The 14,920-nt window shown below is 38.8% G+C and overlaps 1 long non-coding RNA gene across 1 annotated transcript; it reads right to left on the bottom strand.

Annotated features, from left to right (window-relative positions):
• Positions 1-667: 667 nt before the first annotated feature.
• Positions 668-14,604, bottom strand: LOC135311730 (uncharacterized). The gene is made up of 3 exons (XR_010371316.1): positions 14,404-14,604; positions 2,294-2,430; positions 668-1,400 (listed from the first exon to the last, which is right to left on the bottom strand). It is a non-coding gene; the product is annotated as an uncharacterized LOC135311730 (long non-coding RNA).
• Positions 14,605-14,920: the final 316 nt, after the last annotated feature.

Genomic DNA, 14,920 nt, shown 5'->3' with positions numbered 1-14,920 from the left:
ACATAACTTTCAATAAAATTACATTCTGTTTTATTACCCCTGTTCACAATTTGTTTCTTAACATTGGAACATTTTTGTCTTGTTTTGTAAATTAGTCTTCATGAATTAGCACAGCCATCTGGCTAAAGTGCTTTACGAATCTGCTTTGCAGAGTTCACCCTACAATACTGTTTCTCTGCTATTATGGTTATTAGTTGGGGCTGAATGTAGACTAATGCCATCAGAAACTAGCATGCCGTGGTTGGAACAGGCTTCAAAGGCTATGACTTTTATGTTCTGGACCCTTCTTTAGATTTGCCCTGAAGAATGTATTTGGATTTATAACACCAATGTTTTAGAGAAGCACTGCTTCTGAATAACTGTGTTTTTTAAGAAGCTGGGACATGAGCCAGCTGCAAGTGGACACTGAGATCATTCAGAGACTTATGGCAGACAGTGCTGATCAGTCACAGTCAGATGGTGAATGAAGCAGGGCTCTGTCAGATATTTGGCTCTAAACGATTTTTTAACTATGGGATGTGATACCAGGAGTGGTGGTACAAATGAAGAAAATAACCTCAGTAAAGGGATGGAGCAGTTAAAAGCTCTGCGGGAGAGGTAAAGTGCAGAGGACAACTGGGGAAGGTTAAATCAGTGGATGCCAGCAAACCCAGGATGGTTGTTTAGAAGGTAGCTTTATTTTGGGTAACAGTATTGCACAATTTTAATTGTTTCCAGTTAGCTCAAGCAGAAAAAAGCTAACTATAAAACTTTATAGAAATGTAACATTATAGCATCTAGAAATAAAACACATGGAGAATACATTATTGAGCATTTAGGAGTACTCAGACTGCCTAAATTTAGTCATATAAACTAGGTAGCTAAATTAGAGGGATAGTCTTCCAGGATTATTAATGGGAACAGAGAGGAAGGGAAGGGCTGGGAGTGGGAGGCTCCTTAAAGAGTAATTCAGAGACCAGTTTAAATGCTGCAGTTGTCCTCATAAGGAATTCCTCTCTCTCTTCACTGACTGTATAGGAAGCTGTAGGACACGAGCCTTCTAACTTAGTCATCTAAAGAAAGGTGTGTAAATATTCACCAAAGAGTACAGAAAGACATTAGAAAAATGGAGTCTGCAATCAAAAGGAGAAGAGACAAAGTGATAATTTGGGGAGACAATTCAGGACCTAATAAAAGACCAAATTATAATGGGGACGTGGGAGGAAAACCTGAGGGTAGCGTGCATGAGAGCACAAGTGCAACAGACAGGCTAAAATTAGTCCATGATGAGATAACCAGAATTTGCTAGCAAGAAATTATTTTGTCCAAAACAACACTTTTAGAGAATATACAATGCTCAGATGATGCAGTTCTGGTAAAAGAAGCTTCAGGCAGGAAGACATGTGGAGGTCAAAGTAAGCCTGCAAAAAAAGCAGCACATGCCATGGTAAATAACACAAGCTAAGCTTGGCTTGTTAGTCATAACATAAGATAGAGGAACTTCAGTGAACCATATCACTTTGCAAGAATTTGAAAGTACTAGCAGAGCACACTGCTGTACCTAAAGCAAAGGAGAATGACAACAGCACCTTTATTTCAGAAAAAATATCGCCATCATAGCAAAAGCTGATACTTAGAGTAGAAGATGGAGACCTGACAGTAAACGGGATACTTCTTCGTCCATTTTAATGGGACAAGGATGTACAAGACAGTAAGTATAATGACCCAAAAAGCACTGAAGGAAAGCCTATCAGCAGTTAAAGAAACTACTTTAAGCCCCTACTTCTGTCTCCATGAGGCATGTAATTTGCAATAGCATTACATTTAAAGTACCCATTACTGACTTTAAAATTATGGCAAGTTCTTGCTTTCATCAAGAGGCTAATCTCAGGTGAAGTTCAGGAGAACAGAACAACTGAAGAAGAGTTTCAGGATATCTTCCAAGGCAAAAGGAAGATCTTCACAGAGCAGAACTGAAAGGGTCATGCTGGAGACCAGGGTTTGCAACCCCAGCAAAAGGCCATGGTAAAGCATATGCTAAAATCATGTCTGAAATGCTTTTTCCTCAGGGAGTGATGAGACAAATACAGGGAATTACATTTCACATTTAAAGAAGAGTTGAAACGCTTCACTGAAGTAATGCTTCACATAGCAAAAATAAGTAAATATATAAAAGGGGATACTTTCTACTGTTTACACAGGAAGAAATTCTAAATGAAATTATGCCAAATATTTTTCTCTCCTTTTTGTATCTGTAGGATTCTGTTGGACTCTGTTAGCAAAACAGAGTGTATATTAGTGTACGCTTAAATACCTGTTTTATAAGGTGCTTGTCACACACTGCCACATTTGTTTTGTTTCACGTGAGGTGCTTCACCACAAAGTGCCGTAGATTGTTTTTGATGTAGCATAGAAAAGATTGTAGAGAGGTTGGCTTTGATCTAAGACCATCTGAAAAGACACATAAAAACTGGGGTAGCAACAGGATTACCAGGCCAAAGCTGAACAAACACAAATGTCAATACATGATAATAGAATTAGCATGCTAGAATTAGCAAATGCCACAACATATATAGATATTCCCTGAGGTATTGGTCTGCATCAATAATTCTTTCCAACAGAGAAGGGGTGCAGGTAGCCATCAGAAAAGAAATTGCTGTAGAAAAAACTCCTGCCTAACCTAGTTTGCCTGCACGAGCAATCTGAGGGCAGTGCTCTACCAGGCAGCCAGTACTGCAAGATGCCTGGGACAGAAAATTTCTGGGAATTTATGACACTGAAGGGTAATTAAAGAATCTGTCCTATGGCAAAAGGCCACAGATAGTTCAAGGTTACCAACACACTTTTCTTACAATCGTATAGTCAAACCCAGAGGCTGCTAATTTATTCCTCATTAGTAAAAACAGATAGGCACGCATAAACAAATAGACAAGAAGATGGTGGCCTCAGTTCCTGGATTGAAAAAAAAAAAAAAAAAAAAAAAAGAGAACACTGAGCCTCGTTTCCTAAGTAGATATGGCACATGTATTACGCTCTTTGCTGGTTCCTAATCCAGTAACTTCTGAAACTTTTGACTAGTCTCAGCTAAGTCTGACAGAGAGGCAGTTGTCTCAAAGATATGGTTGTAGAAGTTTTTGTGAAATTGGGTACTTGTGTAGAGAAGAGAGACAGTATTAGTCTCTTCACAGCAAAGACTGTAGCATGAACTCAGCCTTTACTAGACACCAGAGAAACCACATGAGAGGGATATTATGAATGCTCCAGTTGAAGGAAAAGCCTCAGTTACAGGCAGCACGTTATTAAGCAGCTGGGAATCCAACCACAAGACAAATCCATAGGCTTCATTACTTTTGATGCTGATGGAAATAGTTGTTGTGTATGGGACGCCAGCACTCGCTGAAACGGCCCCTTAACGACTTCCTGCCATAGCCGAAAGCAGCTTCACAAACAGATATTTTTTCCATGTACCAAAATATGATTTGCAAATTGGATACAAAACTGGGAGTGGTTTGATGTTAAAAAAACCAACAAACATAACCTTTCTGAACATCTGATAAAAGGATAGCAGAAAAAGATCGAGAGCTATGTTATCTGCATGCTAACAGCTTAAAAAGGGAACTGGGTCCTTACAAAATGTAGGTTTTGACTCACAGGGTCCCTGCTGAGAATGAGTTCCCACAATAGTAATCAAGGCTAATGCACAGGACACCATATTTACAGTTGCCAGTTAATTGGAAGGCCTCAGTAATAAGAGGAGATAGATATTTAAAGGCACCAGGTTGGTGACTCTGAAGACACTACAGAGAAAAGAAAAAACTTCTAGAAACTATCTGGAGGTCATTTAGGGATTTAAAAATCTATGGGAAGAGACAGATGGTTTTGTACTGGCCTTAAATGAACACTGACATTAAAGTAGTTGTTAGAGCTCTGTGAAAAATATAGAGCAAGTCAAGTGAAAGAGCCCATGTTGATGGCACATGAAAAATAGGTTTCCACGAACAAGAGATATGGTCCTGTGCTCTTTCATGGGCATGTCACTCTTCTTTTTTTTTCTGGTTTGGTTTTGTTTTCTCCTCAGTCTAAAATAGTAATTAATATAAAGAGTATATGGTCCTCTTTGTAAATGGAGCTTCTGAATCTCTAAGACCTTCTGTAGAGACAGGGAAATGACATTTTCCATGCTGTGTTGTGCACGTACTATTTTGTAGTTACACTTCCTTTTCTTTAAACTTTTGTGAAAGCTGCCAGGTGGAAACATAATATTTTAGCCAAGAGTCTTCAAACAGACGCTGCCGTATGGATGTTGAATGGAGGTTTTGGAAATTACAAAGAATTGTCAGTTCTCAAGCACTTATTTTCTAGCTACAAGAATTGATATAGAGCTAGAAGAGTGAGTGGAATCATAAACCAGACATTTTCTTTTTAACCTTGGCCTACCCAGTAATGATGGGTTTACAATGGACGAGCTCTGACTTTAATGACTTGCACATGACTTACACAGACTACAACAAAACACACTGGAATTCTTTCAGAGCAATAGTTTTCTCGCAAAAAGTACAGATACAAAAACAGTCTGTGGAAATTATTTTTTTCCTTGCTAAGCTGTAGAACGTACAAAGTAGCCTCTGAGAATGTGGGTAATTCATCTGACTTCTACTTTTGTAGCATATATTTTATAGAAAACTCTAAAAATTGCTTTTTGTTCTCTTCCCAGCTACGGTCAACTGTAAATCAACCATCATTCTGAGATACCTTCATACAGGAATACCCACTTCTGCATTTCCATTTCACTTTTTGAGAAATGTGATTTTTTTTTTTGTTTGCAACATTAAAAGCACAATTGTGGTCCACTTTTCTTGGATTTTACCTTAATTTCATACCGATCTTACATGTTTTCACTTTTGGCATTAGAGACTATTAAGATATGTTTCTATCTACAGATAGGTGTTCTCAAACACTCGTCAAGCATGAAATCAAAATCAAAAGAAGGCAAATGCAGAAAAAAAAGAAATAATTGAAAAATCTTTTTTACGTTTTCATGATCCTGAATCAAGAAATTATGTTCTTTGTAAAGTATTGCATTCATTTATGTATTTTGCAGTTAATGTCAGAGCTCTCCCAGAAGACTCTCCATATATCTTTTTCATATAGTTTTCTTCATATTTTCAATTTTATCTCCCTTATTCCTCCAGTCTTTCATGAGGAAAGAAAATCAAGTTCTAATTTTCTTCTTTCATTATCAAGGCATAATTTCTTCATGATGTTTCTTTCTATTCCTAAACTTGTATATATTATTTGTTTGTCTGTTTTGTCACCGCAGCACTGGCTTGGTTTCATAGATCCTTAGCTCACTGCCAACTGCTCAAAGTAGTTTCCCAGATTGCACCAGGCAAGCAGCATCTTTCTCCTCCTACAAATGCACCTCCCCAAGTCCTTGCTGTTTTTTTCTCTTCACTAATGTTCTTTTCACGCTGCACACTAGATTCATCAATGCACTGTAGAACCACAGCAGTGCCCATAAGCTAAAAATGTGGCTATGGGAGCCTTTCACATTTATGAAACACATATGTCATCCTTAAAGATGTAAAACATTTGTGACTTCTGTTTGGATTATTTACCGTACTAGTTTAATCAAATAACATGTCAAGTTATTTCTCCCAGCTCTGTTAGCATTTTCATTATCTGCTGTAAAGGCAACTACAGCTAAGTTTGGGGCATTTCTATGAATAAAATATCTTTTTTCATGAGCTTATTGAAAATAGCTGTAATACGCAGTATACCTACCAGATTGCAACTTTCGGAAAATGATTACTGTTTTTCCTTTGCATTCAGGAATACATTAAGCAAGTGTCAGTTTGGGGCTCCGATTCATGCGAACAAATTCATTCACAACACAGTCAGTATCATGAGCTTTGCCTCTTTTCTAACAAGTTCCTGATCCTGCTAAGAATGTGTCATGTAACTGTGAGACAAATGCTTCAGAAAATCAATTGTCACGCTTTATCCTTTTCTTGAAACTGGCAATTTTTTCATTGACTTCGTAAAACAATTGGTATCACCCATTTAGGGAAACACTTACAATCAAATTAACTAACCTTTTACACTCAGAAGTTATTAATCAAAGTATATGTGCATATATACATACATACACACATACATATACACCTACACATGTGTGTATATTTTTAGCAGGAACTATTTTTTTCTAGCAGGAACCATTTTTTTCTTTAATTAAATGACAAAACAGCCTTTTTTTCTTTTTTTTTTTTCCCCTCCCAGCTGTCTTTGATATAAGTACACAGACTAAACAGCTAATCTGTGTGCTAATTTCCCTTCAGGGCTGTGAAAGAAGCCATTACCTACTCCATTCCTCAGCACAGAAAATCACTCTGTGCTGCCAGGATGGCAGAATTCTGTGTCACTTAGATCTTCTCTTTTTTGTAGAAGTGAAAGGTACTGGATTTGTCAAGTGACAGAATCACTGACTTTGACCTAAATTCTCCCTAAATCATGACACGTAGAGAGAAACCCCATACGCCACATTAACTTCTCCAAACCTACTCTATCTACAGTTGCTTACTTTGACTTTTCTTAGGGAAGGATAAGCTTATTCACAGAAAGGAATAATCATATCTATAAACAGCAGAGTTGAAAGTTTCTGACCTATCTTAATTTGCTCATTATATTTCTACTTAACTGGAATTACCACAACTTGATATCGGTTCCTCTTCTGCTCACAACAAATTCCATGCATGCTTCAAGCCCTAAAGAAGAGGCACTTTTGGTATGCTGTCCGATTAGAGTTTTGCTTTTGTTAAAAATAATGAGCAACATTTGAAAATTATGAAAATATTAATCCCTCCCATTAGTTTATGAGCTTTTTACTGTGGCCATGAAAGCTGTAGACCCTAAGCTTTTTCTATAATTATGAAATAAGAAATAAGAACATTGAAGTTACTGAAGATAGACCAGTTTGATCACACTGTAAGAGAAAAAATTACTAACAGTGGTGAGTTATGTTATTACAGAACAACAGAATTAGAAATAGTTCCTTTCATCTAATCAAAATTCTGGAGGACTTCAGCTCACCTAATTTCAGTGTCCTCAGTCAAACCACCAGTGTGATATCATCTGACCACTGAGTAGTCTCAGAAGCCTATATTTTCCAATCATAAAAGGAAAATGTATTTTCTTTTTTTAATAAAGTACTACTGCTATTAATAATTTAATCAGCTTCAGTTAGGCCACTGTGGTGGAGCTAATGTGTCTAGTGCACGGAAATGTCACACTGAGGCTGTCTGATGAGACAAAATTTAAGGGAAAGAAGAAAAAGAGGCAGGGAGAGGAGAAATTTTTTTCTTAGAAAAACAGTTTAAAGTTACCGTAATATAGTTTGTTGAATAGTTACTGTATTTGCAAAGTCATGAACTCCAAATTTTTAAAAATGTTACAAATAAGACCACCTTAACCATTAGAATTCACCCTGCTTGTATATGTGCCTTATCATACATGTTTTTGTTACCCAGAAAGATACTTAAAAAGCAGGGATGAACCCAAGCTCAGGTTGTACAGGAATTGTGAAATGAGGGAAAATGTACTCTCTTAAGTTCCCCTCTTACAAAAATTTATTATTCACACTCAACATAATTTCTTGGAATGGAGGTGGGGTGGGTTTTTATTTTTTATGCATGTAAGTGAAGCTGAAACCTGCAAGATCCCATAAAATAGTAGCAAACACCCCCCCCCATAAATGGATGAATAAATAAATAAATAAATAAATAAGACAGATCAATCTCATTTCATGAGCATTAGAAAAGTATTGCATCATGCAAAATATAATAAGACAATTCATATAAAATATATATTTATATTTTTATATACAAAATATATAAAATGTATAAAATATAAAAAGGTAGTTCAGTGATTCAATAATTGAACTGATGCTTATTTTATTTAGAAATATATATTCAGCACTAAAAATTAAGAAGTCAATGTACATCAATATCATCTAGCATATTATAAAGTGCACCACTGAAAAGGTACATATATCTCTTCAGCAGTCTTACACTTCCTAGCAAATGCCATACTGAAACTAGGTCTGACTTAGTTTTTTAAACTAAGTTTCATCTCCTGAGATCAAATAGTGTTAAAACTCAACCACTACTGAAAGCCCTATGCTTTACTCTTTACTGATGGAAAAAAAATTACACAGATTAAAAATCAACTTTGAAGAAAAACCTAGGAAAGAAGAATTGGTTATGAGAATTTACATTATTTTCCTGTTTTATATTCTCCATTGTCTTAACAAGCCTTAATGAAACTGTTGGGATTTTTCAATTTTCTCATCAGTGACAGTGTGTTGCATTTTCTCCAGACAAACTGATGGGTTTGTAATAGAGGACAGTGGAAATGAGTACAGGCAAAGTTAGGTCAATGCACAGATAAAATAAACCAAAACCAGAGAAATATGTATTTTGTCAAGTCTCTTTGTTAGGTATTACTTGCAATAAAAGCACTTTCAAAGGGTTACATTGATTGATTGACAGAGTTAAAAACACAAGGGTAACACTACAAGATTTAGAAAATTAATGTTTGACAGCTCTGATAACGCAGAATAAGAATAATACCTTTGATATGATTTTTATACCCCTTTTTATTTTGTGGAACTGACTTTTATTATTATGATAATGTAAAACCTTTCTAGATATATGTAATTTTTTAAAAATTGTGGTTATTATTTGTTCAACACATACAAAAATAGCTATTTTCCCAAGCCTTTCTTCATATTTTAATCTGTTTAAATGCCAACCCATTTTCCTCAATGTCCTGGCAGTTCTGAAAGTGGTGTGAGGAAGGGCAAACAGCTTTAATACAGGAGCTTACAGTGACAGTAGTAGGAACAAATATTAGTTAGGATATAATTTGTGAAAGCTTTGATTCTAGACCATGAGAGCACATTTTAACAACATGAAAATAATCAATGATGACTCCGTTCTACAAGCACTAAAGGAAGTAAAATGCTCAGAAGTGCAATCGATGACCTGGAAAACAAGCTCAAATTCAAAGGTGACTTGATGTTACGAGCTTCTGAAAAAGTGCAGACTGAGGGATTTCTTTCTGCTATCAATTATAAGTAAATTGGTTATGAAATGGAATTAATAGATTTCACAAGCAGCTGATACATGCCCCAAAACAAAGAATAGGGTTTCTGCAATGTATCTGGTCTCAAACTAGGAAGATTTTGGAGTAGGAAATGGAGTGCTACTTGACAAAATCATTTATCTAACACAAATATAGACTGGAAGTCCCTGAATGGCAAATCAGTGAAATCTGGGAAGGGGTTCTGGGGAGTAAGACTAAGAATTTCTTCTTATACTCTTTGATATACCATGAGGTATTGGCCTCGGGCACTCTGCAGCATATAGGCATCAACAAGTACCTCTTGCATGTTAAGCATGCTGTCTACTGCTGGACTAAATCCCCAAGAAATAGGATTCAGGGCTATGTGAATCCTTGGTCTGATCTGGTGGGAGTGTTTTTATGTGCTTAAAATGTCCCAGACCTCATATCCTAAGATTGAACTGACGTCCCTAACATTTTTTTTTTTTTATTTTGTCAAGAATCTTGGGGACAACCACCAGATAATGCTTCATAAAGCAGTCGTCTTGTGACCTGTTAGCTGCATGGACAACCTTAGCACATTATTCTGCGTTCATTATATAGGTAAAGATGAACCAGCAATGTGGGAAGCATGTCAATCACTGACACGTACTTTTTCCATAGAAGCTGATGAAGCGCTGTAGGTAGTGCGGAGCACAAGAATATTTTTCAAAAAGTTCAGACAGAGGCATGATACATATATGAGAACACTGAAAGAATCTTTTAGGAAGAAAAGAAAGTGTTTATGTGTTTATGGATGGATGATGGTCTTTCCCCTAACCAACCACCACTGTCAGAATAGTTCCTCATTTTTATGCTTCCCTCCATGCTTCTCAGTTTGAAAACCATCATCCACATGAGCGATGTGCATTTGCAACATGACCAGCAGCCTTGACAGTGACAAGAAAGAAGCTAGACATTACCATTTTGTTCATGCACAAAGCATTTTTACCCAGGGAGGAGACAGCAGAAGAGACTGACTACAGTCATGTGATCCCACTCAGTTTCATTTCAAATCATCCTAAAATGCATCGTGCTGAGTCCTTGGTTACTCAGTTTGATAGAGAATACAAAGAGACAGTCAGAAAATAAAAAGAAAAAAGGACAGCAGCACTAAAGTAACAATGGTGTGGTATGTGTTTTTCAGTGCTTTTCTCTAAGGATTTGTGTTAGTGGAAAATATACCTGATCTGGCAGCCTGAGAGAGGCAAGGCTGCTGACACTCCATGCCTCCAGGTCGAACGAGTAGTGAGGCTGAACAGGTATTCCCAGTAGATACACGCACACAGAGCACATGTACAAATATATGTATATACACTGCTGGCCATACAGATCACAGACAGATGCACAGAGCACTCACACCAACACTGACAGCGCCAGCAGCCTCATCCTGCTCCCTGCTCCGTCGAGCAGGACAGAGGTCCATAAGTGGGAATATACATACATATCTACATGGTGGAGCCCTCCAGCAGCAGGGCTTACAGTCTGTCCAGTAGCTGCCCCTGGATCCCAGTCCCGCCAGTTGCTGCCACCTGGACATGCAAGCTCTTGAGGCCACAGCCCCACTCCAGCTGCTTGTACAGACCATCACATACGCATGCACGCGCGTGCACAGCCAGAGCTGTCCAGGTCTCCCCTGTTCCCAATAGCCACCCCCCTGTGCTCTCACCCCTACAGACATGTATCTGCTCTCACACCCAGAGGTGGCCCCTAGAGACCTCCAAACGTGTCCTGGCCCCCAGACCCCTTTACCTGCTCATTGGCTTATCTGGCATTTACCTTTACTAGCAATCACACCCACACTCACTCCAGTTGCTGCACCACAGGCACACCCCCCACCCCCATACACACAGGGAGTAAAGAGCCCCTTACTGGGAAACAGTTGAAGGTGGAGTTTAGTAAAAAGACAGGACAGACTGTGCTGGTCAGGTGCAGGGCATCACCAGACAAGTGTCCTGACTAGCCAACTCTTTACGCAGATGAACCCTTTTATTCCCTTATCCCACACTTGCTACAGCCCAAATCTCCTAAATCCCTCCTTTGGCTCCTCCCCTGAATGTCCCATAATAAATCCTGTCCAATTGCCAAAAGTTCTTGCCCTGCATCCCCTTCTGTGTCCCACAACTGCCAGCTAGCAATCCACCCTACTCCATGAGGTAACCTGGAGAGCTGCTCCCCATGGTTCATGGTGATGGGTTTCACACGTGGACGCTGGGGCTGAGGCTTTGCTGGGACAGCCCTGGGAGGAGGCCAGACAGGCTCTCCTTTCCTCTTTAATTTGGGTTTCTGCCCGCTGTTGTGCCCCCTGTGCTCCTCTGGGCTTATGAAGGTGGGCCTTTCACGGCTCTCCTGTGATGGATGTAGAGGTAACCCAGCAATCTGTCAATAGTCTAACAAACTGTATGTATTTAAATCTACTTAACATCTCTTATTTAAGCCTAACAAACTGAGAATGCAATAAATCAGAACAGGAGAAGACCATACACAAGGCACAAGAATAGGCAAACAGAAAGCCAGGGTCTACAGCCTCATACAGCTTTTGATATATAAACTGGCATTACAATTAAAAATATTTTGTCATGCAGCCATTCATTCTTGCTAGAACAAAAGGCACCACACACAACCAGCACTGTGAGAAGCCTGTTGGGGTTTAGCTTTCCTAAAGAAGGGCAGGATGCTCTTGTGTACAGGGCTACAAGATGTCATCATTTGTCTGGGTTACTGTCTCCCTCACAGTCTGTAGAGCACACCTGTGGCAGCAAGAGCTGGGATAACACAGGACTTCCACGCATACCTTTAATGTGACTGCCACCATCGGTCAGTAAAGATAAATGATAGGCACTTCTAAATACTTGATGAAGCCTCAACCTGAGCACATGCAGGAGCTGAGCATTTGTAGCCTTTTACCCTACAGCATAGTATTCTGTAGCAGTACAGTACCCTGAATTTGATCAGAGTCAATACCATGGGCAACAAGCAATGCAAGAGAGGATCTTAGAGAAGTTCTTGCATAAACATCTGGGTAAAGAGACCATAACTACAGTACTGGACTCCTCACAAGATGGAGCATCATGGCAACTCAAGGTTGGAGGCAACTAGCTGGGAAATGTTGTGAACAAAAATCCATACAAGGAGAGGCATTAGCCTTTATTGGAAACGAGGGTCACTATTGCCATGTTGGGGTCTAAATTCAAACGTGTGTCTTCTCCAAACGATTGGACTTTTCACAGGGTTTCCATTCAAATGTCAGACAAGGAGGCACTACAACTAATATTTGCTATGTGAAGTAGGATGTGACCAAAAATGAACCTTGTAGAGAGATTACATTGAGGAAAAATAATCAACCAGTGTTAGGCAGGGAAATTTAGTTATATTAATGTATATAAGGTGAATTCTTATGCACAAATTGACACAACAGCGAAAGACTGACCCATCATAGAGATACTACTGTTGTGTAGCATGTAGCATTTCGTGACATACAGCACTAAGAGGACATGTTGATAAACAATGTTCTTTTACGATACACAAAGGGTGAACATCCATGCTGTGAGCAGTTTGACAGTGTACCTCACTGAATGTTGTTGATTCATCAAAGAGACCAGGCAGGAGACTGTATGATGTTCCAGTTTCTTTTCACAGACAGAGCCCTAAGGATTGCAACAGGCCCTTGTCACAAGAGCTGTCTCCTGTGTGCTAATGCAGGACTTGGTCCTTTTCTCCTTCCTGTACAGCATGAATAAAATAACACAGAGAGACTGTGAAATGGAATGTATTTCTATGAGTGTGGTGTCCAGATGACACCCTTGAAAGATATGCTTGTTTTACACAGGGCTTAACCAATCTATGCAATTTACTGCCACAAGCTATTTTTGTGGCTTACAGTTTAGCAGGTTTCAAAGCAGGATGACGCTTTTACAGACATAATAAGAACAGCTGCATTTACATTAAGTCAGATAAAAGGAAAACACAGAATGGATATTAATATATAGAGAAAAGGTAAGATCTCTGGGACAAGAACCATCTGTTTCTATTTGTCTGGACAACACCTGAACTGATTCCTAGTACAAAAGTAACACAGATAAATAAGTGAAGGTTAATCTATTAGGTATAAACCAGCTTTAACTGTTTAGTGCTAGAGAAAATATACAAGCACATTACCTCACAGTTATATAAAGATTTCTTGCACCTTCCTCTGTAACATCTGATCTGAGCTACTGTCAGGGAGGGGATATCAGAATACTAATAGCATGAGTCATCATGGCAGTTTTTGTGTTTCTTCTTCATAACAACTCCAGGGCTCCTTTGATTATGACAGAAATATAAAAATCACACAAAATGCCAGAACACTGCAATATGTAGAAGTAAAACTAAAATAAAACAAAAATCTTTTTTCATGCATCCACTCCAACAGAGACTAAAGAACAAGTGGAGAATCCAGGCTTTTTTCCGTACTAAACTATTTTGCGATTTTTTTGTTAGTGGCTAATTGCCTCATAATTAAGTCCCTCCCAAAGAGGGGTTTTCCCGTAAAATCACAGAGTTAACATACTTTTGCAATTTCACTCATCTTTCTTTCATATTATTTCACTTTTTCTACCCTTCATTTTATGAATATGGTGTTTTAAGACTCTAAATTCTTCAATTTAAACACTATAGACATGGGAATGAAAACCTGAGCTAGTAAGTGTACAGGTGAAATGCAGTACCATTCAGGTTTGATACCTCATGTCCTGACTCTTACTTGCCTCCTATTGTTCTGCCTGGTTCAGAACTGAGCAGTCTTCTAGTTACAGAGCTCACATGAACAAAATGGATAGAGCTCCATATACTGTGTTTGTGGAGTTCCCAGCAGAATGAGCATCTGTTCTGGGAGTCCCTTTAATACAAATAGAAAATACTAACAACCCCAACAAGCACAGCAGAAATACCTGAACAGAAGCAAGTGACCCATACACACAGGAACAAGCTAATATTCAGCCCTGTGGTGACCTTGTATTAGTGCTGTGTTTTGTTCTTCTTCCTGTTATCCTTCACCACATTTTCTGATCCCCATTTTCTCTCTCAGTTCTTCCCAACAGCCTACTTGTTCCTCACCACTGCACTGCTCAGTACTTCTTTGATATGCATTTTCTTCAGGGAACCTACACAGCATGCATTTTTTTTACTTAGTCCTCCCTGTCCTTTCAATTTACATTGTTAAAGCAGCCATAAACTACTTTATTTTATGTACCTTGGGTATGTTTGTCAAACATACTTAAGGCTTACCCAGTGCTAGTGTTCTTCCCCTTCCTTGGCCAGGAATCACCTACAAGCTTCATACCTAAAGAGTTCAACAAGTGTAAAAGCTCCACCATCCATTAGCATGGCTGTGCATGGAGGCTGCAGTATCACTTGACTGGTTCCTAAAATTGTCACATTTCCAGCACTTGCATAACTCAAAGTTGGACCAAGGCCAAAGAGCGCATGAGAGAGAGCATTGACGCGGATGTTGTTTCTCCCCTTCAACAAACAGGAGTGTTTGCAAATCCTAGAGATGAGCCATGAAAATATTAGGTTGTTGCATAGCTCACGGCCACTCACCCTCAAATTGGTTTTGTGAACAGACTGTGAACAGTCCCAGTCAAGTGGGGTTGGTCTCCACCTTTGCTTTGAAGAAGTTACTTTGCTTTGATTTATCCAGACATAATTACAGAATGACAGAATCACAGACTGGTAGGGGTTGGAAGGGACCTCTGGAGATCACCTTGTCCAACCCCCCTGCCTGAGCAGGGACACCCAGAGC

The sequence above is a fragment of the Phalacrocorax carbo genome, chromosome 2, assembly GCF_963921805.1.
Source record: "Phalacrocorax carbo chromosome 2, bPhaCar2.1, whole genome shotgun sequence".
Lineage (NCBI taxonomy): Eukaryota > Metazoa > Chordata > Aves > Suliformes > Phalacrocoracidae > Phalacrocorax > Phalacrocorax carbo.
Note: the sequence above shows the minus strand (reverse complement) of the source record. Positions and strands in the feature narration are given on the sequence as shown.